The sequence below is a fragment of the Schistocerca serialis genome, chromosome 3 (assembly GCF_023864345.2).
Source record: "Schistocerca serialis cubense isolate TAMUIC-IGC-003099 chromosome 3, iqSchSeri2.2, whole genome shotgun sequence".
Taxonomy (NCBI): Eukaryota; Metazoa; Arthropoda; class Insecta; order Orthoptera; family Acrididae; genus Schistocerca; species Schistocerca serialis.
The window spans coordinates 642,556,954-642,578,453 of record NC_064640.1 but is presented as its reverse complement, the minus strand read 5'-3'; the positions used below and the strand labels follow the sequence as shown (position 1 = coordinate 642,578,453).

Sequence of the window (21,500 nt, the reverse complement as noted above, 5' to 3'; positions counted from 1 at the left end):
AAAGTTTCGAGAACATACCTTCACCGAAGAGTCAAGCAGTATATTGCTCCCTCCTACGTATATCTCGCGAAGAGACCATGAGGATAAAATCAGAGAGATTAGAGCCCACACAGAAGCATACCAACAATCCTCCTTCCCACGAACAATACGAGACTGGAATAGAAGGGAGAACCGATAGAGGTACTCAAGGTACCCTCCGCCACACACCGTCAGGTGGCTTGCAGAGTATGGATGTAGATGGATGTAGATAGATAGATAAATAGATTTTTTTTCCCAAACGTATTGATAACTCTCACGGAAATAGACGATAGCCAGCTCAGCGCACCTATCTGAACTTCCCACACTGTCACTCCACTTGGAGTAACTCAGAAACTCTGAGAAAATTGGTGCAAAGAAATCCCCTCCGTGATCAATACTATTTCAGACATTCTGAATTTCTTACAGCAGAGAATGTGTATCAGTTCATTGATACCTGCCATGTTCTTGGCAAAGAATAAAATATACTATAAAGAGTGCGATTCTCACTGGACATCAACAGGATAGAACAAAAGGTCCATTACTTTCTAATAGTGAGCAGTGAAAGTGAGGTCATGAATACTGCTCGTGTTACAAAACGTCACATTACAGTATCAGCATTATGGAACTAGCAGTGATACTAGAATTTATTTGTGTTCAAAGTTCACAGTGGATGTTCTTGACAAAAGTCTGATAGTAAGTTCTGCTCACAACTGAGATCTGAAAGAATAGAAGTGCCTAAAATTTGAAAACATCAATATATTGTATTTTGTTGTGAAAATATAGAGAGAGATGTCAACCAATACTTAGAGAGCAACACAATGTGTCTTTTTACTTAATCTTTTGTGTCTCTTTCTGAGTACGAAAAATGTCAAAGAATGTATTTTTCTTCTTCAATAGAACCGACTTCTTCAACAATGCTTTTGATGAAAACGGTTTAACATCTCTTTCTTCTTATTTATGAGCAGTGTAGGCTTTCTTCTCTGCCCAGGTATTATAAAACCAAAGTAATTTGCAATTGATATATTTGGTTTTTTCTGTAGAAAAACACTCACAGGAATATATCCTACTTTTCTCGATGAAAACAAAGTATGCAAAAAAATAAAGATTACAGAATCCACTACTATAGCATTACAGCAGGAGTGGGCATATTGAGAATAGGTTAACTTCCAATGTTAGCAGACAATGCTTTTAACCCCCCCCCCTCCCCCCCCCACCATCGGATCAGTTTCATCAATTTAGACAGTTTACGCCAATACCTCCATTTGAAACACGTTCTTGAATATTTTCATGTTCTATTGTTCTAGTCCCTGACTGGACGTCATGTGAATTGACCTTGTATGGAATGAACACATGCACAATCCCCCCCCACTACAAACCCCCCCCCCCCCCCACACACACACACAGTAGAAACCAAAATTTTGTTATCATATTTTAACGTATTAGCTCATACAAGGTATGTTCCTACAACACAGATGTATGTGGAGCTAGTGCATAAGAGATTGAAGTACAGCAACAAACAGGTACCAGATCACTAAGGATAAATGCCATCTTGGTCTTAATCATACAACTCCGTTCAGTCTTTGCTTGATGCTATAACACTGAAATAGTTGTAGGCCTTTCTACATCATCCATCCAAAAACTTCGCAGACTGATTTTATTCCTGGTATATAAGTGACATCAGCGCAGTAACTATGGTGGCAACTTGAACTGACAACTACGGTGTATTCCACCAGTTAGATATGAGAAGGTTGTGTCAAGTAGTGGATGTGGAGCTGTAGAGTATCAGTCCTGTTGTGGCACAAATCACAGTGGAACATCATATCTAAATCAAGTGTTCAAAACATCCTCCAGAAAGTTTTGAAGAGGAGTAATGTCTGTGGAAAGTTTGTTCCACACACTTTGAGTCCTGGAGAAAAACGATGATAGGTTGATGCCCACCACAACTGGACTGAAATGAGGACAATTCTTTTCTGGAAAAAAGTCATCACAGGTGACAAGAATTGGTGTTATCAATATGAATCGACCACAAAATGACAAAGTGCAGAAATACACATCTGCTGGAGTGTCAGCGCTTCGATAACATAACAGACATTCAAGCCAGTGTGACATGCAAGTTGAACAACAATAGCAAAGAAGGAAATTTTTGACAGTTTCATGTGATTGTATGAACATTCTGTATGTTGTACTCAAGTGGGGGAGAAATTGCACTGCTCTGATGAGTGCTTTAACTGGCATGCTGAGAGAAAAAATGTAGGGTTTTTGGATGGCATCTGCATGAACCTGTACTGCAGCGATGGCTTCATGTTAGATGATACTGGGGTGACTGCAATATGGTAGCCTACATAGTCTATTGTCATAGTAGTGTCATGGATGCTAATATAATAGTTTGGTGAATGGTTAGATACAATATGCAATCTCAACAGTTGAGAACAACTACAGCATCAGAGAAATTTGTTCAAATTACTGCCCACTGAGGTAACTCTGCAAAACATACACTATGTGATCAAAAGTATCCTGACACCCCCAAAAATATTAGGTTCATTGTGCTGCCACCTACTGCCAAGTACTCCATATCAACGACCTCAATAGTCATTAGATATCGTGAGAGAGCAGAATGGGGCGAGCTGCAGAACTCACTGACTTCGAACGTGGTCAGGTGATTGGGTGTCACTTGAGTCATACGTCTGTACGCGAGATTTACAAACATCCCTAGGTCCACGTTTCTGATGTGATAGTGAAGTGGAAACATGAAGGGACACGTACAGCACACAAGCGTACACGCTGACCCCATCTGTTGACTGACAGAGACCGCCGACAACTGAAGAGGGTCGTAATGTGTAATAGGCAGCCATGTATCCAGACCATCACACAGGAATTCAAATCTGCATCATGATCCACTGTAAGTACTGTGACAGTTGGGCAGGAGGTAAGAAAACTTGGATTTTGTCGTCGAGCGTCTGCTCATAAGCCACACATCATGCCGGTAAATACCAAACGACGCCTCGCTTGGGGTAAGGAGCGTAAACATTTGACGATTGGACAGTGGATAAATGTTGTGTGGAGTGACGAATCATGGTACACAATGTGGCTATTTGGTGGCAGGGTATGGGTTTGGCAAATGCCCAGTGAACTTCATCTGCCAGTGTGTGTAGTGCCAACATTAAAATTCGGAGGCAGTGGTGTTATGGAGTGGTTGTGTTTTTCATGGAGGGGGCTTGCACCCCTTGTTGTTTTGCATGGCACTACCACAGCACAGGCCTACATTGATGTTTTAAGCACCTTCTCGCTTACCACCGTTGAAGAGCACTTCGGAGATGGCGACCTCATCTTTCAACATGATTGAGCACCTGTTCATAATGCAAGGCCTGTGGCGGAGTGGTTACACGACAATAGCATCCCTGTAATGGCCTACACAGAGTGCTGCCCTGAATCCTACAGAACACCTTTGGGATGTTTTGGAAAGCCGACTTCGTGCCAGGCCTCAACAACTGATATCAATAGCTCTCCTCAGTGCAGCACTCCATGAAGAATAGGCTGCCATTCCCCAAGAAACCTTAAAGCACCTGACTGAATGTATGCCTGCGAGAATGGAAGCTGTCATCAAGGCTAACAGTGGGCCAACAACATACTGAATTCCAGCATTACTGATGGAGGACGCCACGAACATAAGTAATGCTGGAAGCCATTTTCAATCAGGTGTTCAGATTCTTTTGATTACACAGTGTATTTCAGTAGGAAAATCACCAGATGAGTGTGGCGAGGAATGTGGAAGCTTTTTTTAACAACAATGGGTTGACCTTTTTGAATAATGGGTGGTCCTGTGTATCTCATCTTATGTTTGCCTCAAATGCTGCTATTCAAACATGTATGGGAAATGACTGGTTCACAAGATTGTCATAAGCCTTTAGCAATCACCATTGATGGAGTGCGGACTATACAAACCACTTGGAGAGTGACTCCCATGAAACATATTCAAGTCCTCTTTGATTCTAGGCAATAACGTTTAGAGAATCTGGTCAGAGTATAAGGGTGCTTCACTCTATATTAAATACATACTCTCAGACTTTGAGGATTCTCATGAATCTAATCTGTGGAATAATGTTCATTTAAGTCACATGCAGCTTTCTGAACATTGCAATTATCACTATCTCAGAGTGCTTTATTTCATTAAAAAGTTTGTTCAAACTCGTATGTATACACAAATATCATGAATACTAGCCATATAGGAAATTACTTGCCACATTCTTGCCTTTTATTGCATCTTCTGACAAAACTAACAGTATCTTGAGGTGAAGGAAACCTGTGGGGATGTTCTCATTAGTTCCACAGTCCCTTTAATACAAATCACAAATTTGCCTGAACACAAGTTCAAACAGTAAGATATTAGAAACTGACAGTACTGCAATTTCAAAAACTGTAGTGTACATATACCTGTGATATCCTACTTTTCACCCACTAAGCAACTGCAATTAAATAGATTATATACAGCTAATGCTGTTTCCACAGTATTGCGGTATTTTGGTGTGTGTGTGTGTGTGTGTGTGTGTGTGTGTGTGTGTGTGTGTGTGTGTGTGGTTTTTTTTTTCAGATTATCAATGTTATTTTCCTGTATTTTCTGAGAGGAGTTATCAAAAATATTATAAAAGTTTTTATAAAAACAGAAAAAATACTAATATATTAAATGTAGATGCAACTATGGTTCTTTTGTGCAAGACATTTACTAAAAAATATAAGCTTCTTTTAACAAAACATAAGAAAATATAAAACTTGTGAGACAGCATTTTGGATCTAGTTAACTAAAGTAAATATCTTATAAACAAATATGTTGGTGTATAGTCATTCAAGAATAAGAGATACACTCTCAGGTATCAAACACATCATACTACTGAAGCAAACGCGAAGTGCAGCCCCATACAAGTTAACCTTCAGAAGAGTGTTTCACATTATTCTCTACAAGTCTACAAATACGAAAACAGAGACAGTCTAAAGTAGTACTCGAACAAAAGTGCATAAGAATAACATGCTTTGAAGTGTCTCTCTGGTGATAAGTTATAGCACACTAGTCAACTATTTTTACTAAGACAGAATGTCCACTACTTCCAAAATATACACGTGCAAAGGCATCTCCAAATATCTTGCATTGGATAGCATGATAAGTATCCATAAATACACATCACATTGCCAACAGACAAATGGGTAGTAGCATAAAACTTGGGATGTAGCACAACAATACAGGAATTTTCGTTTAAACTGTAACCAAATGTACATTAAGCTTTAAATCTTTCAATCAAAAAATAAAATATTCTTTTTTCCTTAGTGCTGGAAAAACAATATATGCAAAAACCATTTTAGATACACTGCACTATCCTTAAGAATCTCTCAAGACTGGATGAAAAAGGCTGCAGAGTTCATGCGTAATGTCCTTTTTGAATAACAGTGGCACAATTGTTTCTTCCTACCTCATTGCATAAAAGCAACAAAAGCAGAGATTTTAAACCCGGTAACACTGATTCAATGATGATCTTTCAGTCAGCAAGAAATCTGAATAAATTAGTGCAAAATCTGGTGTAGAAGATTCTCCTGAGCCTGAATAATTAATATATAACAATATTACAGCCATTAACAAGAATTAGTACACATTTATATTGTCTTTGAAAATAAATAATTGACTAAAATATCCTTGAAAAGTAAATAAATTTTAACGATTTCCAACGTACAGCATGAGATCTTCAAAAGTTTCTTGACCTATTGAAAACTACATTCTATGTTCATTAAATTACATTGTCACTTCTACAACAGCAACATAAATTAAGTAAATAAGGGCTATAACACATGCAAATATTGCATATTCCAACTATAAGCAGCCAAAAAACCATACGAAAAAGAAACACACGATTCTCACTAAAGACATCAATTGCTCAAAGATAACTTTCTATGAGTATGTACTGCCAAACAATTTAAGACAGTAGGAGTGCTGTGACACGTCATTCATCTCCACTACTCAAGGAGTAGTGACCCAAAGTACTCCCACATGATTTATAATTATAACCAAATTTGGTTTAACCCACATTTTGATAACAATAATTAATTAGCACAGCTAACATAACTCACACTCAAATTATAACAGTTTTAATGATTTGTAAATAATTTGTATAAAAGAAACAATGATATCCTAATAAATATTGGAATACGGAAAAAAAAAAGTTTGCACTATGTACAAAAACGTCTATTATGGAACTCCTGCCATATCATGAATCTCAGGCACTAGTTTGTAAAATATATTATAAAATAAATATATAAACACCTCAGTCAAATAAAAAGTACATTTCTATTCTTTCTGCATATTAAATCTATAAAGTCTATCAGTAATGTAATAATTCTTTATAAGCATCAAAATGAAAAAGAAAGTAACTTATGAACATGGAAAAATAAAATAAGTTTCTCAATTTTTAGTACATTTTATGACTCAATATTGACACGGACATCAATATTACAGTAGACTGTTTTCAAAATCTCTCTGCTCAAATTGAAACTACAAGCAAAAAAAGTATAGTTACTTTCTGAGCAAAATGAGTGTCTGAGCACACTGTATAACAAAGCAATATGGCTGATTTTATTAAGTACTGACACAGCCTTTCAAATACCACAGAAATATAAGTAACACCTTTTTTCTTCAACTCTTAGGTAGTTATGCTGATCAATAAAAAATTGTAAGAGCCTGTAATGTTTTCTTCATACTGTTATAAACTGAAAAACAACAGCTGGACTAACTGACCGCTTTGCAAAAGAGATTATTTTAAATAAACACAACAGTAATATCTTATTCAAAACATAAATGGGGTGCTTTCAAATATTTAACTCTTTTCAGTCTACATATCAACAGCAGCACTACCTGCATTACAAAGCTTTGCTTGTTTTCACATAAAGCACTCGACTGTGTGTGTGTGTGTGTGTGTGTGTGTGTGTGTGTGTGTGGAGAGAGAGAGAGAGAGAGAGAGAGAGAGAGAGAGAGAGAGAGAGAGAGAGAGAGAGAGAGAGAGAGAGTGGGGGGTGGGGGGGGGGGGGGAGGGAGGGAGGGAGGGAGGGAGGGGAAGGGAGAGAGAGGAATTATCTATCCACAAATCTGCTTCACAGTCTAACCTAAACCCAATCAAATTAATATTTCAACAAGAAACTTCTCAATATAATTAATACCACAAAAACCAGGAACCTACATGTTAGTTTCTCCATGAGCCTGTACCATTAAGTATTTTATAAAAATGTACCAATCACTGCAACAAATGGGCAACGTGACTTATGGTCTGTTAGATGTGAGAAACCTCATTAAGGGTGTCCCACACTGACAAAGACATGACATACACACCACCAATTATTGTGGAAGATATTGGATAGTTTATTGATAAAATATAACATTCACTTCGACTACCTGGGAGAATATTTAACAAGTTAGAGCCAAGAAATACAGTAACCTTATATACAAACTAAATGGGAAAATATTTGAACATAGAAAAGCACACATGTTGTCTAGAGACATTGTAAGATCAAACTAATTAGGAAGAGGCGGAGTACCACTATAACAGTATTTGAAAACCTAAGCTGAAATAACACAGACAAAAATCGTTTTCAAGTGACAGCTGTGGCACAAGATCTGGTTTCCAATATGGGGAAAAAGAACTTTTCTTCACACCGATAATGAAGCTAGTAAAAATAATGTGTAACCTGATGAAGCTTACAGAATAAGACATGAAGTATATATTCCACACCACATCTTGCTTTCGTTACAGAGCCAAATACTTAACAGCAGACACACTGTCTCCCCACCCCCGCCTCCCCGCTTGAAAAACTGACATAAGAATACCATCACAATGTGTTTATTCAAACAACTATTACACTTCAATTCTCAAGCGGAAAAAGCTTTCTACATGGTAAGACTAAACACTTTAAACTCAATTCAGTATACATCTGTTAAGGCAACACTGTAAAACTTCATATATGTGTCAGTTTTGTGGAAAATGAGACATTTCGTTGTCTAATTTAAAATGCCACTTCATGTCACAATTGCACATCTGAATTATCGTTTTACCTGTGAGAATAGATAGTTTAATGTCCGCTTGTGTGTGAACTGTCTATGTCGAAACGAGGGCTGAAATAAATAAAAAATGTGAATTGGACATAAATTAAAACTACAAAATTCCAACAAAACATCAAATAACAGAAATATAAGAGAGAATAAGCAAATATATGTTGTGTGTTTGCATATATTTGCTTTTTGTAGTTTGTAATCACTTTTAGCCCCTGCAAAAAATTTGTTTTTGCTTCCTCATTTTTTAACCACACACAAACACTCACACGTACACACTCACATGTAGTGGACCTTGGGTAGTCTGTTTTGTGCACATCTACAAAAACCTTGAAGTCAATTTCTAGCACTAACTTACCACATCTTTTTTATTTTTATTTATTTATTTTTTTTTTTTTCAAAAGAAAGTTCAGCTCCACATAGTCGTTTTTTGCCTATGGAAATCAAAGAAAAGGAATTATTTTTCAGTTGTCTCCCACATACATGCATTCTGTAGGGAAAAAAATATTTTTCAGGAAGAGAGAAAGAAAGAAAGAAAGAAAGAGAGAGAGAGAGAGAGAGAGAGAGAGAGAGAGTACAATAACTGAAATAATCATTTGGAGAAAAAGAAAAAGTTATTCTTTACTGAAGTGATAACCCTCACAAGGAGTGAAGGACATGAAATACAGTATAATGATAAATAAAACGCAAGGGCTATTACAGTTATCTTGGAAACTAATAGATCTTTGTATGTCTTTGACTGTCATAAAAAATTATAAATCATTTGCTTCAATTAATAGTGAAATTCACAAATTACTATCTCAAACAATAATAACAAAAATGGTTAAGATCATGTTTTAAACTGATATTAGTGTTGGACTTTCAAGAATAGCATCACACTAAAGATGTGTTTGACACAGCAACCACCTCATGCAAAACAACAAAAGTATCCCACAGAAACTAAAATCCAAAGCAAATGTCAAAAAGACTTATTAAGAAATTTAAAGGAGAACTATTTTGTTCTTTTTAAAGAGACAAAATACTGCAAAATGTGGGCACATGGAGTGCAGGTCTCTGCACAGTGCATTTACTGATGGTATAAACATGCAACTGAAATTATTAAAAATTTAATAATACATACTTATATCTCCATACCACAGTAAAACTATAAGAATATGATGCTCTGGGTAAAACAGAAGAAATACAAGAGCAGTATTCTCTAAATTACATAATGTTAGCACAAAATGACTACACAATGAAACAATTTCAACATGACTCACTGTTCTATGCAAGGTACAATATCTAAAGAAAATAAATGGTCAACTCTGTCATAAACACACAACCTTCAGCTTTAGTATCTATTGTTTAGCTTGCAAGGTTGATTGAAGGAACTTAATGATCATTTATTGTATCCACATCTGTGGAGCCACATTTGCTTCCTCTTGTGACCCACAGTCTTCTAAAGAGTCCCAAAGAATTTGGTAAAGGATGCATCAATCAGAATGTGGAGTATTATCCAATAACAGTAAAGGGGGACAATGACTTGACTTAAAATATGACTGCAAGCAGCCAGTTTCCTCTGTTAAGTGCCCAGTCTGAAAGGAGAATGTGGTTCCTTAATCCTGACTTAAGAGAAGCCATTTCTTTTCCACAACCTACAGTTTCTTAACCCAAAAGGTGTTTCCTAAAATGTGAAGACTGTTTCCTCATCCTAGAAATTTCAACTGTTCCACATCTTCACCCATTTTATGTTCTACTTCAGTATGGTAGATACTCAATAGTGAGTTTTGTCCTCCCTCCCCTCTTTTCTATAAATGCACTGAGACAATGAGTACAAATGGTGTGAACCAGCTATTTTAAGTCAACTCCCATTTGATGGCATTTAACTCCATCAGAAACTATCAGGATTTTTGGTTTTGTTCATTTAGACTCAATTTCTGTAATCCATTTTTCCACTCTCTCATCTTGTGGTACACTTTGAACAGACATTTACTTCTCTGTATTAATGTGGTGGCTTAATTTTGGTTTTGATAACATGTAGCAGGTGAGAATACTTATACTTGTTTGAACTGACAACAAGCCTTTTGTTAAGCTGAAGTGTAAATGGGCATGTGCAATTGTAAGAATTGGTGCTAGCTAGAATCAGTAGTTTTTACCATTGTAAATGTACTTATTTTTGAAGTAATATTTCTCAAATGGCACAATGAAAGTGGCTGGCACCTTTCAAGGGTGATACACAGTTTTCTTTTGCCACTTCCTACTCATTACCTCCAACCCCCCCCCCCCCCCCCCCCAACTGCTCTAAGCTGTAAATTATTTCACAGAGAAAAACTGCAGTCATGAGTATAAACACTAGTGCTCGAAATGATATTAACTGATGTGATAGAATAATTATTAACATAAAGGTCCATATTTCAGGAAGTGAGAGTTTAAAAGGTGAAGAATCACTAACTTAAATTTCATTACTGATGGTCAACCTCACTGCGGAATAGCAATACAATTATATAAACTATCAACCTGAATAGTTTTTTCTTCTCTCAAATTTATACCGAAGTATGCAAAATGAGGCCATGTGTACCTCCTGAGGAGACCTGTGACCTTTTTATTGGGCTGGATTATAGAAGTCAATGTCTTGGTCATATTAAATTTTATTATAATTGATTTCTGGTTTTGGTTTTTCAGCCATCATTAGAACTAAACATTTAGCAGTGGCACATAGGCATGTAGTAAGTACACACATACATGTTACTGCTAAATTTTCATATCTAGTGATGGCTGTAAGGCTGAAACTGATACTAAATTTTAATAAAACATCAAACGACAAAGACACTGATTATCATGAAGTACGTTAAGTAAGCTACAAAATTATGAATTCAAAACAAAATGGAAATTCTGTTTCCACTCTACTGACTGCACACTGTACATTACATAATCAATCTCCACCCTAGGGAATAAGCTTTAGTGCACTGGTTGCCTACAAAGCATACATTATCTGATAAACTAAAATAGTGCAGTATCTTTATTATGCACTGCAATATCACTTGCAAGGTGCTGATTCTTCAGATGGTAAAGCTATATAATAAAACTGCACTCAAATATTATCTGCCAAAGAAACATGAAAACACTATGCTCCTCAACATAGAAAGCTATTTCTAATTTCTGTGGCAAGTAAAATGGACACAGCTGCATTTTGGCAGAAGTTATTTTGCTGTGTACCATGACAAACGACAAAGCTAATGAGAATGCGTAACGGTGTAGTATTTACTACTGATCAATGGTAACCTACAGCTACAAACACAGAGAGAGTTTAAATGACACACTTTGTACTACAATCTCATACAATGTTTATGGAACATTAGGAGTTAAATGTAATGCACGAATATGTAATGATATGAAATATAAACTAATGAAAGCAGTACACTAACTGTACAAATTCAGGGAAGGTTATCCAAAAAACAAAACTAAAAACAAATTTAAACAAAATGAAAGTAAACAAAGAAGGGCAACATAATACGATCCAAGGCAGAAAAAAAGACAAAAAATGTGTGCCAGAAACATGTGAAACAACTCGCATAATGGAAAATAAGCATTGAAACAATTGTCAAGGAAGAACTTTGTGCACAAAAGACATACAATGTAGGAGGCTACCCCAGATACAATAAAGCCCCATAGTATCAAACCCACTTCTGAGAAATTCCCCAGATGTAATTAACATTTCTGTTGATCCTGCTCAAGCTCCCACAAGAAAATTGTTATTTAAAATCAATGTTAACGAAGCCTGCTTTAAGAATAAGCTCTAATAAGGAATGATGTGAAACAGTTTGAAAATAAAAATCCACTTTTGACACGATGTCTAATTTTTATGAAAGTTTACAGCTCATCCTTTAATTTTTGAGCAGGTTATGCCAAAATGGTAACAAAATTAATGACAATAATTTGCCATTGATTCCTTCTGTATAGACTGCAGATGCATGTGTCAAGAAATCTTCCAAGATCGCAAACGTTTTTCTTCTGGAGTGAATTTTGACTCAGCAGCAGAACGTGTGCTGATTTGAAATTTCCTGGTTGATTTTTTTTTTATTATTATTATTTTGCAGTAAAACTGCTAAATATGGAGAAAAGATCTGAGTCTAGATGCCAAAGCAATCACAATACACAGATTTCAATTTCTGTTCACATTGGCATACTGCCTGTGCTGTAGGTCATGTGTTACATCATAGATGACTTGAAATCTAGGAACGTGAACACATCAGTCATTTTATTCTATCCATTACAAAATGGTTGTTGAAATTTACAACTGTAAAAAAGGTTTTTTTTCTTTTTTCCCCATCCTAAGATGTACCAGTCATTACATCAATACTTTCTAATACCTGTGTGACTAGACACCTTAACAATGACTGCTTCTATTACAGTGAAGTTAACAGACCAATGTAGCAGCTCACACACACAGCAAATATCAAATTTGACTCCTCATTATGTAATAAGAAATATGTTTGAAAATGAGAATTATTGACCCAAAACTGTATGTGCGAGATACATTACATGAAATGGCATGCCTTTCTACATTAAAAAATGAACCCATCACCACATTCTTGTTTATGGAAGTGCAGATTCCCGTACACTCTAAACTTTTATGTACTCTTTATACTTTCATGGCCCACAAATGATGAAAACATACTGCTCAACAAAATAAAATGAGGTGACAAGTCATAGAATACCTCCTAATATCAAGTCGGACCTCCTTTCGCAGGGCACACTGCAACAACTAAATGACACCTGGACTCAAACATTCGTAGCAAGTCCCCTGAAGATATATTGAGTCATGCTGCCTCTATAGCCATCAATAATTGCAAAAGTGTTGCTGGTGAAGTATTTAGTGTATGACCTGACCTCTTGAGTATGTCCCATAAATTTTCAGTGGGATTGATGTAGGGTGATAAGGGTGGCCAAATCATTCAGTCGAATTGTCGATAATGTTCTTCAAAACCAATTGTGAACAATTGTGGTCCAGTGACATAGCACACTGTTAACCACAAAAATTTCATCACTGTTTGAGAACATGAAGTCCGTGAATGGCTGCAAATGGTCACCAAGTAGCTGAACATAACCATTTCCAGTCAATGATTGGTTCAGTTGGACCAGCGAACCCTGACCATTCCATGTACACACAGCCCACCATTATGGAGGTACCACCATCTTCCACAATGCCTTGCTGACAACTTGGGTCCACGGCTTCATGGGGTATGCACCACACTTGAACCCTGCCATCAACTCTTACCAGCTGAAATCAGGACTCATCTGTCCAGACCATGGTATTTCAGTCATCTACGGTCCAACCGATATGGTCGTGAGGCTAAGATAGGCACTGCAGACTACATTGTGCTGTTAGCAAAGGCACTCGTGTCAGTCATCTGCTGCCACAGTCCATTAATGCCAAATTTTGCCACACTGTACTAACGGATACATTTGTCATAAGTCCCACATTGATTTCTGCAGTTATTTTACGCAGTGTTGCTTTTCTGTTAGCACTGACAACTCCATGCAAATGCTGCAGCTCTCTGTTGTTAAGTGTAGGACATTGGATAATGAATTCTCTAATGATTTCTGAAATGGCTGCATTCAAAGTCTGTTAATTCCTGTCTTTGGGCCATAATCATGTCACAAACATTTTCACACGATTCATCTAAGTACAAACAACAGCTCCATCAATGCAATAATGCTCTTTTATACATTGTCTACATAATACTAACACCATCTGTATACGTGTGTATCACTACCCAATGACTTTGGACATCTCAGTGCATGGCTATTACTGTGGCATTACAGACTATCGTAGCTTGAAAATCTCCGGTTTAGCAAAAAAATGCGATTTGCTGCAATCTTCTTTGAGAGGTGAATTGAAGAATAATGAATCCCTTTCATATGCTGTGGTGAAAAGTTTTTCTGCATTGAAAATGCAAGTAAAAGATGTGCTTCATCACAATTGAAAGTATTTATAATTATCTTCCCAAAATGGTTTAATGGACTGAAGAGAGGAAACTTTCATGTATGTGGAAATGTATTGAAGGATACAGCACAAGCAATCACATTAAAGCTCACAAATTAAGACTGATGAGTCGACGACAATTTTCTGTTTTTATGAAACTGGGATCTTTTACAATCCATACATCCCTCAGAAATGTGCTATGTTAAGGTGTAATGTGCAAAACTGGGAAGTCAAATCTGGGAATATTAAGAACATAGAATCATTACTTTTACTTTTATTTCAGTAGAAATGTCTGGATGCCAGTAGAACATCTTGCATGACTACTGAGAAGTTTAAAGGATAAGATTGCAGAAGAGTATATAGATTGGAGCTTTCAGTAATAATAATGAAGGCAACCAAGTAAATCAAGAATGTTAATATTCTGTTTTTCCTGTGAATTGCACAAGTTGCCTGCATATATAGACCAGAGCATAATTCACTTTGTGGAAGAAGAATGCAAAGTGACTGTTCTGTAAAGGTGAACTTCACCCATCAAAAGAAAAGCAGCAACGAAAATGAACTTTCTGAAGGCTATGCACAAGTCTGTTACTGTCTGGAATGCTGCGACTTACGATTGTATCGAAATGTTGGCTGCAGAAGGTGGTTGTCTCCTAAAATTAACAAAAAAAGGAAGCTACCATAGATGTTTTTTTCCAAGTGAGACATTAAAGGACAGGTTTTTGTGATGGCACCATGATTCTTACACAGCAGATGCATATAAATGGGCTGTTTGATGCTCTTTGTGAATGAAAAATCTAAAAAAAGGTTATGATCGTGGTGGTGGTGGTGGTGGTCGCAGCCGTGGTCATGGTGCAGATGAGGTTAGTGGAGAGGAAGTTCCACCTACATGAAGTTTCCGTAGCTGTCCAGAAATTTGATAGTGTTAGGTGCTATATTCCTTCAGTCCAGTCAGTTTGTGCAGCATCAACCAACTTGAATGACTACTCATGTTAGCATGTCATGTTGGAAGCAAGAAGAAAACTTCTCTTATTGATTTTTTAATGACAGTATTGAACACCTGTTCTTTAACTTCCTGTACTCATGCTCATTTTGTCAGTTCGTTGCAACTTACCTATTATAAAAAGCATTTAAAAGAAGTTGAGAAAGAGGATATGTATCACTAAGAAAATAAATTCATTAGTAAGAAACCCAATTACAGATTCACAAAAGATATAACCCAATTAGAACTATAACATTTGAAGCGAAAATGGCCTATATAATGTGAATAAAATGTTCTCTGTTTTCAAGCCATGTAAATTCAAATAAAATTCTCGAGCTTTTGATGGCTATCTGCGTCATCATAGTCAGGAGTACAACTACTGACTGCCGCGGCTGGCACGATTTTCCACTTCTGTAGCCCTGATTACAGCCACTGGCGCCAGTCAGAGAGGGCCAGAACGATGCATGCGCAGAAGGTGACTTGGGCAGCTCATAGCAGCTCTAGCCTGCTGAGGGGCCGATTGAAGTCAGGTGGCACAAGGGGATGATGTGTTCGATACTGCCACTCTCACCTCCCTACAAGCATTAAGCATCTGTTGTCGCTTCCTTTTGACATACAAAGCCTGCCCCAACCAAGAACTGGATGACTACACTGTGACAGTGCCGAGTAAAGGCCTTAATTTTTCACCAGTCACGCGATGTCTGCCAATTTTGGATATTATTAGTGGAACAGAGAAGTGCATTTGGCATATCTTGCATGACACAGCTGAAGATGTCAGACTAACTGCCAACCATATACTGGCAAAAGCTAAGCCACCAAAGTCTAATATCAGCCAGGATGAATGATGCGGCTCCTGCTTATTGCGTGAGAACAAGGACTTCGTTGTCTCACCAGCCACAAAGGAAAAACCACTGTGGTCCTGAACACTGACGACTACCACCTGAAGATGGTTATAGTCTTAGGTGGAGATTTCAATTTACCAGATATAGACTGGGACACTCAGATGTTTAGGACGGGTGGTAGGGACAGAGCATCGAGTGACATTATACTGAGTGCACTATCTGAAAATTACCTCGAGCAATTAAACAGAGAACTGACTCGTGGAGATAACATCTTGGACCTACTGATAACAAACAGACCCAAACTTTTCGACTCTGTATGTACAGAACAGGGAATCAGTGATCATAGGGCCGTTGCAGCATCCCTGAATATGGAAGTTAGTAGGAATATAAAAAAAGGGAGGAAGGTTTTTCTGTTTAGCAAGAGTAATAGAAGGCAGATTTCAGACTACCTAACAGATCAAAACGAAAATTTCTGTTCCGACACTGACAATGTTGAGTGTTTATGGAAAAAGTTCAAGGCAATCGTAAAATGCGTTTTAGACAGGTATGTGCCGAGTAAAACTGTGAGGGACGGGAAAAACCCACCGTGGTACAACAACAAAGTTAGGAAACTACTGCGAAAGCAGAGAGCTTCACTCTAAGTTTAAACGCAGCCAAAACCTCTCAGACAAACAGAAGCTAAACGATGTCAAAGTTAGCGTACGGAGGGCTATGCGTGAAGCGTTCAGTGAATTCGAAAGTAAAATTCTATGTACCGACTTGACAGAAAATCCTAGGAAGTTCTGGTCTTACGTTAAATCAGTAAGTGGCTCGAAACAGCATATCCAGACACTACAGGATGATGATGGCATTGAAACAGAGGATGACACGTGTAAAGCTGAAATACTAAACACCTTTTTCCAAAGCTGTTTCACAGAGGAAGACCGCACTGCAGTTCCTTCTCCAAATCCTCGCACAAACGAAAAAATGGCTGACATCGAAATAAGTGTCCAAGGAATAGAAAAGCAACTGGAATCACTCATTCAACAGAGGAAAGTCCACTGGACCTGATGGGATACCAATTCGATTCTACACAGAGTACGCGAAAGAACTTGCCCCCCTTCTAAAAGCCGTGTACCGCAAGTCTCTAGAGGAACGGAAGGTTCCAAATGATTGGAAAAGAGCACAGTTAGTCCCAGTCTTCAAGAAGGGTCGTCGAGCAGATGCGCAAAACTATAGACCTATATCTCTGACGTCGATCTCTTGTAGAATTTTAGAACATGTTTTTTGCTCGAGTATCATGTCGTTTTTGGAAACCCAGAATCTACTATGTAGGAATCAACATGGATTCCGGAAACAGCGATCGTGTGAGACCCAACTCGCTTTATTTGTTCATGAGACCCAGAAAATATTAGATACAGGCTCCCAGGTAGATGCTATTTTTCTTGACTTCCGGAAGGCGTTCGATACATTTCCGCACTGTCGCCTGATAAACAAAGTAAGAGCCTACGGAATATCAGACCAGCTGTGTGGCTGGATTGAAGAGTTTTTAGCAAACAGAACACAGCATGTTGTTATCAATGGAGAGACGTCTACAGACATTAAAGTAACCTCTGGCGTGCCACAGGGGAGTGTTATGGGACCATTGCTTTTCACAATATATGTAAATGACCTCGTAGATAGTGTCGGAAGTCCCATGCTGCTTTTCGCGGATGATACTGTAGTATACAGAGAAGTTGCAGCATTAGAAAATTGTGGCGAAATGCAGGAAGATCTGCAGCGGATAGGCACTTGGTGCAGGGAGTGGCAACTGACCCTTAGCATAGACAAATGTAATGTATTGCGAATACATAGAAAGAAGGATCCTTTATTGTATGATTATATGATAGCGGAACAAACACTGGTAGCAGTTACTTCTGTAAAATATCTGGGAGTATGCGTGCGGAACGATTTGAAGTGGAATGGTCATATAAAATTAATCGTTGGTAAGGTGGGTACCAGGTTGAGATTCATTGGGAGAGTCCTTAGAAAATGTAGTCCATCAACAAAGGAGGTGGCTTACAAAACACTCGTTCGACCTATACTTGAGTATTGCTCATCAGTGTGGGATCCGTACCAGATCGGGTTGACGGAGGAGATAGAGAAGATCCAAAGAAGAGTGGCGCGTTTCGTCACAGGGTTATTTGGTAACTGTGATAGCATTACGGAGATGTTTAACAAACTCAAGTGGCAGACTCTGCAAGAGAGGCGCTCTGCATCGTGGTGTAGCTTGCTCGCCAGGTTTCGAGAGGGTGCGTTTCTGGATGAGGTATCGAATATATTGCTTCCCCCTACTTATACCTCCCGAGGAGATCACGAACGTAAAATTAGAGAGATTCGAGCGCGCACGGAGGCTTTCAGACAGTCGTTCTTCCCGCGAACCATACGCGACTGGAACAGGAAAGGGAGGTAATGACAGTGGCACATAAAGTGCCCTCCGCCACACACCGTTGGGTGGCTTGCAGAGTATAAATGTAGATGTAGAAGATGCTACATTTATTAGAAGATAATGCGTACTGGAAACTTAGTCACAACCTGACACAGGCCATAGGGATGAAGACAGGAAAGTTATTAAAGGACTCTGGTTTACTAAACAAAGTGATGAAGAAATTAATGCCTCGCCCCACATGACCTCCCAGGCTTTATGGACTACCACAGATACATAAGGAAAATGTCCCTATTAGGCCCACTGTTAGTGCAATCAGCTCGTCCATCTACTGTCAAAACATCTTGCAAGATTATTAGCACCAAAACTGGGGCACTGTGAACACCATGTTGTAAATTCACAGACATTTGTGGAAACACTCAAGAAAATGAAAATAATCTGAAATGATATAATGGTTAGTCTGGACGTTGTGACACATTTTATGAGGGTTCCAGTACAAGACACGCTGGATCTTTTGGCCCAACAGTTTCCACCTGGTGTTGTCAAGTTGTTCCGTCATGTTCTAACAACATACTTCTTGTAACATGACAAATGTTATGAGATGATGGATGGTCTCACCACTGTCTCCTGCAGCCGCAAATTTCTTCATAGAGCAGTTTCAGAAGCAGGCTCTGAACTACATGATGTTGCGTCCATCTTGCTTCCTAAAGTAAGTTGATGACACCTTCCTGATATGGCCTGATGGTAAAAATACACTGCAGCAGTTCATCAATCACATGAATGTTGTCCATACCAACATCAAATTTTCCTTCGAGATGGAGAAGGGTGGCAAGCTACCATTCTTGGATGTTTTAGTTGAGCAGAAGGCAGGAGGCCAGCTTGGTCATTCAGTGCACAAGAAACTGACGCACATTGATTGATATTTGAACACTGGTATTTTTCACTACCCTGTGCACAAGAAAGCAGTCCTGAACATGTAAATACACAGAGCAAAAGTAATTTCTGATGATGACCACCTACAGTCTGAATCACAGCATTTGAGACACGTGTTCAGAGAGAATGGTTATAGCAAGAGACATTGCAAACGCTTTCAGGTGCCACCAAAAGAGGACACCTAGCGATTTGGCAGAAGCAACCAAGCCGGCAGCTTTCCTGCCATACAGAGGGGTAGTGAGCACAAGCTAGGATGTGAACTGCAGAGACATAGATTGAGACCAGTGTTCCAACCCGCCTCCAAAATACGACATACACTGCACAACATTACAGACGACATAGCTCTTTGTCTGCCCAGTGCATTTGGTATTCCTTGTGAGTGCGGCAGCATCTATATAGGTCAGTCAATTTGCACAGTTGCAGAGCACTCTACTGAGCACAAGAGACACATTAAACAATGAGAGCTTGACAAGTTGGCCATAGCTGAGCATCGCCTGAAAAACGAACACAAAATACAGTTTGAGAATACGAGACTCTTGGCTCATGCGTCAATATACTGGGATTCTGTTATAAAAGAAGTGGCTAAGATTAGAATGAAAAACAAAACTTTTAACAGGTACCAGGGGTACACACTGAGTGGGGCATGGAGACGTTTTGTATGTCGAAAGGAAGCAAAAACAGATGATTGACATTTGTAGGGAGGCAGGAGTGGAATTTTCTAATGTGGCACCAGCCCCTTGCGCCACTTGATGTCAGTCAGTCCTGTGGCAGGCTGGAGCTGCCATGAGCTGCCCAGCTCACCTTCCATGCACGCGTTCTTTCGGCCCTCTATGGTTGGTGCCAGCGGCTGTAATTAGGGCTGTAAAAGCAGAAAATTGTGCCAGATCTGGTAGTCAATACTTTTACTCCTGATGAGGACAGCGGAGATAGCCATCGATATCTGTAGAATTTTATACGAACTGACACGGATCGAAACCCAGGAAGATTTTATTCAAACATGCCACCACGAAGGACTCCAAGATCGCCTGTATAATGTACCATTAAAGCTTTTTGTGGACCAGACAGGCATTCCGTCTGAAGCCACAATTAGTTTTGATCATTCACCCTATAAAATCAAATACCTAACAGTTTGCGTAAGAAATTTTAAATCTCATTTTTATTTTTCTCCTGAACAACTTCTATTCTGTAAGCAAATTTTTTATTAGAAACCAGTAGCTTGCTCCATACAGGGTGAGGCAGGTAAGACAGGCCACCTCAAATATATCTAGAATGAATAAATATATCGAAGTGTGGTTTTTGCCATGTTATAGTGGACAGCATGGCGAATATCCTGATATTTGCAAGTAATTTTTATTGTTTTTAGTAAGCTAATTACGTCACTGACTCCTTGTTCTTCAAATGGAACTGCATACTTTTTTCTGTGGCATTTGAAAGAAGCTTCCAAGAGAACTTCAGTGATACAGCATCTACGGAACTTGATCAAATACACTACTGGCCATTAAAATTGCTACACCACGAAGATGACATGCTACAGATGAGAAATTTAACCAACAGGAAGAAGATGCTGTGATATGCAAATGATTAGTTTTTTAGAGCATTCACACAAGGTTGGCACCGGTGGCGACACCTGCAACGTGCTGACATGAGGAAAGTTTCCAACTGATTTCTCATACACAAACAGCAGTTGACCGGCGTTGCCTGGTGAAACGTTATTGTGATGCCTCATGTAAGGAGAAGAAATGTGTACCATCACGTTTCCAACTTTGATTAAGGTCGGATTGTAGTCTACCGAGACTGCGGTTTATCGTATTGCGACATTGCTGCTCGCGTTGGTCGAGATCCAATGACTGTTAGCAGAATATGGAATCGGTGGGTTCAGGAGGGTAATACGGAACACCGTGCTGGATCCCAAAGGCTTCGTATCACTAGCAGTCGAGATGACAAGCATCTTATCCACATGGCTGTAATGGATCGTGCAGCCATGCCTTTATCCATGAGTCAACAGATGGGGATGTTTGCAAGACAACAACCATCTGCACAAACAGTTCAACAACGTTTTCAGCAGCATGGACTATCAGCTTGGAGACCATGGCTGCGGTTACCCTTGACGCTGCATCACAGACAGGAGCGCCAGCGATGGTGTACTCAACGACGAACTTGGGTGCACTAACGGCAAAACGTCACTTTTTTGGATGAATCCAGGTTCTGTTTACAGCATCATGATGGTCGCATCCGAGTTTGGCGACATAGCAGTGAACACACATTGGAAGCGTGTATTC

General features: G+C 38.7%; 1 protein-coding gene across 3 annotated transcripts in view; it reads right to left on the bottom strand.

Annotated features, from left to right (window-relative positions):
- The window catches only part of LOC126470526 (serine/arginine repetitive matrix protein 2), a 293,467-nt gene that overhangs the window by 102,392 nt on the left and 169,575 nt on the right, over positions 1–21,500 (bottom strand). For 2 of the 3 annotated variants that reach the window (XR_007586229.1, XR_007586230.1), the window contains one exon: positions 8,102–8,161. The exons of the other annotated variant lie outside the window; for it this stretch is intronic. The gene's annotated coding sequence lies outside the window, so the exon portion shown is untranslated. The remainder of the gene's footprint in view (positions 1–8,101; positions 8,162–21,500) is intronic. 3 annotated transcript variants of the gene reach the window in all.